General features: G+C 46.0%; 1 pseudogene; it reads right to left on the bottom strand.

Annotated features, from left to right (window-relative positions):
- Nucleotides 1-2796: 2796 nt before the first annotated feature.
- LOC114633614 overlaps nucleotides 2797-3195 on the bottom strand; it is a 1876-nt pseudogene continuing 1477 nt past the window's right edge.

The raw sequence follows: 3195 nt of genomic DNA, 5'->3' as shown, positions 1-3195 counted from the left end.
CCTCTAGTGCTTTTTCTAACCAAGAATGTTTCACACACACATCTTACCATATTCTTTGAACGTCATTTTAAACCTTTTTTCTTTTTTAAAGTAAGATGCCTAGTTTCCCTCTTGAACAAGTTTTTTTCCTTTTTCTTTTTTAGATTCTATTTATTTTATATATATGAGTACACTGTAGCCATCTTCAGACACACCAAATGAGGGCATCAGATCTCATTACAGATGGCTGTGAATCACCATGTGGTTGCTGGGAATTGAACTCAGGGCCTTTAGAAGGGCACTCAGTGCTCTTAACCACTGAGCCATCTCCAGCCCATTTTAGGCCTATTATGTGAGTGCAGAGTGTTCCTTCATTTCAAAACAGTCAAGAAATTTCTTTTCCCAGAATCAGACATTTAGATACATTTAGATAAAAGCTAGAATTTCTTTCAGGGTTTGAATATATTTCCTACTTCCAGAAAAGTGTCATTCTTCTTATCTCTGGCCAAAAAAATAAAAAAATAAAAAAAAAAGCCTTCTTATCTAACAGTCTCTAACACATGCCTGTGGTGCCCCATCATGTATCAAGGTCAATGCTAGCTTCTAGGTTCCCTCAGTCTACTCACAAGCTCCCTTCCTCCCAGGTTCCCAATCCCTTATAATCCAGCAGATAGAATATGTCACCTCCCTCCTTTCTCTTTGCTCTCCAGACAGCCAGCCTTGGCAGTTTGGAATAAATAGCTACGGAGTAGCTCTTGGGGTTTCTTTACCCATTTCATTCACTATCTGCTGCTGTCTTTCCTGTAAAACAGGAAATCTGAAAGCCAGTGTGGCAGTGCACTGTAACTGCAGCATTAGGCGACAGAGGCAAGAAAACCATAAGTTCAAAGTCAGCTTCCACTATGGAAGAAACTAGATAGCCTGGGCTACAGGAGACCATCATAACCCCTACTTCCTCTCCTCCCAACACTCAAGAATCTATATAGTCCCACCACTTGGGAAGCTGCAGAATTCTGACGGAGGCATTTATAGAAAACAGATGAAGTGCATCATACCAAGAAAAAACAAGTAGTCTTAGACAGACCTAACATGCTCTTCCTCATTATGGGGAATATAAATTCAAAGAAATAAGATAAAAGCAGAGACAAAGGTAAAATCTGGCAAAAGTAATCAAATCAAAGTCCATGTTATGTGCAGTGTCATCCTGAAACCCATGTATACCATACAAGGTAAAAGACACAATCGTTATTCAATCTTTAGAATTGGCCAGTGGGTTGCCCAAAGTTAACCTGTAAGCCCCACCTGACCAGGAACCAGGTCATTCCCTGGAATGCTGGGAACTCTTGGGAGTTCTTGGGAGATAAACTTCATGGAAAGTAACATGATCTATAAGTTTGTCCTTATAAGTCCCTGCAATACATGGCTAGAGGCCATTCCAACTGGGAAATTCCTGGGGAATGTTCCTGACCAAAGTCCATTTCTTCTCTGTCAGTATTGACTATTTAATAAATACTTGCTTTAAATTTGGCCCAAAATGGTGGAGTTGGTTTTTCTGGTGAGTCTCAGGATTAACAGTTTTTCTGGTGACAGACAGGACTAACACTAGCTAGAGGGATACACTCCTATAGTCCCATCATTCATGAGGTAACTGTAGGTCAGCTTTGTAGGAGGTGATGGTGCATGCCTTTAATCCCCACACTAGGGAGGCAGGGGCAGGCAGATCTGAGTTCTAAGCCAGCAGGAACCATGTAGTGAGCTATAATAAGCCAGCCAGGGCTATGCAGGGAGACCCTGCCACAAAAGAACAGAACATGCCCAAGGAAAGGTTCCTTAAACTTGCTATCCCACCCTCAAAATCATTTCTATATCCAGCTTTGTCATCCAGAACAGAAGCTCTGCTTCCCATGTGTCAACCCCACACTTCACTCTCCCCTCCTCCATGATTATCTTCTAGAATTTGAGACAGGCTCTCATTGTACAGCCCCAGTTGGCCTGAACTTGCTACTATATCAGCTGGACCCTGAACTGCAAGTTCTTCCTGGCCCAGATTCCCAAGGGCTGGGAATAAAGGCCTGCATCACCAGCCATCACTGCACCTCCTGCCATCACCGCCAGCTGCTAGCCCTACCACCTAAGGTTTCTGCTCAAACTGCTCAAAGGTAGCACTCAGCTGCCTCCACCTCAGGTTTCTGAGACATGCCATGTGCCCCCAGGAAGTCCTGAGGGTGACAGCTTTGCTGTTAGTCCCAGCCCTCCTACAATAAACCCCACTCCTCCCAAATAGACACTAGCTAAAGTCTGAAGTAGCTAGCTACTGGCAACTGGCTACAATCTGCTTTCTTTGTTTCAATGTTTTTAATTCACTTTACATGCCAATCCTAGTCCCCATCTCCTCCCAATCTCAGCCTTACGAACCCTTCCCTCCTCTGCCCCCTCCCCTTTCTAACAGAAGGGGAGCCCCAACCCTTGGGACATCTAGTGGGAGAAGGTACCTCTTCTCCCACTGAGGCCCACCCAGGCAGTCCAGGTAGGAGAAAGGGTATCCAATGGCAGGGAACAGAAACCAAGCCAGCCCCATGCACATTTGTTAGGTGACCCACATGAAGACCAAGCTGTACATTTGCTACAAATGTGTAGGGGGCCCAGGTCCAGCCCCTGCATGCTCCCTGGCTGGTGACTCAGTCTCTGTGAGCCCCACAACCAAACCTTTCAAAGCCAGTTATCAAGTTACAAGATTTCATACAGTAGTCTCCAGATACAGTCAGGAGACTCCATGACCCTTCAAGGCATCTCTATGGAAACACCAGATGTACTGGGTTAAGCAGCACAATGGAGCATCTGATCTGGGGGTGCCAGGATGGGACCAACTATCCAAGTCATTCCACCCTCCTCGGAGAAGATAGTGAGAGTGTCCAACAGCACTCGGCTGCTGGAGAGGCGCACTGTCCCATTCCACCATGGAACACACTCTGAGAATGCAAATTTTTATCAGAATACTTTAAATTGTGTTTGCAAACATGTAACAGAAGGGCGGTGTGGGGTTGGGGGGTGAACAAAATGGCTCTACTTCGTTCCTCCGGATTCCTAGGGCAAAACAACCAGAAAGAAAGATGAAGGGAGTCTTAGGCAGGCTGAGGATTAAGACAGGCTGCCTTACTCAGCCCAAGCTAGCACCACCCCCCCCCCCCCCCCCCCCCCCCCCCCCCCCCCCCCCCC

This window comes from Grammomys surdaster, unplaced genomic scaffold, assembly GCF_004785775.1.
Source record: "Grammomys surdaster isolate TR1022 unplaced genomic scaffold, NIH_TR_1.0 721, whole genome shotgun sequence".
Classification (NCBI taxonomy): domain Eukaryota; kingdom Metazoa; phylum Chordata; class Mammalia; order Rodentia; family Muridae; genus Grammomys; species Grammomys surdaster.
The sequence above is the reverse complement of the archived record's forward strand: the minus strand, read 5'-3'. Positions and strand labels throughout refer to the sequence as shown.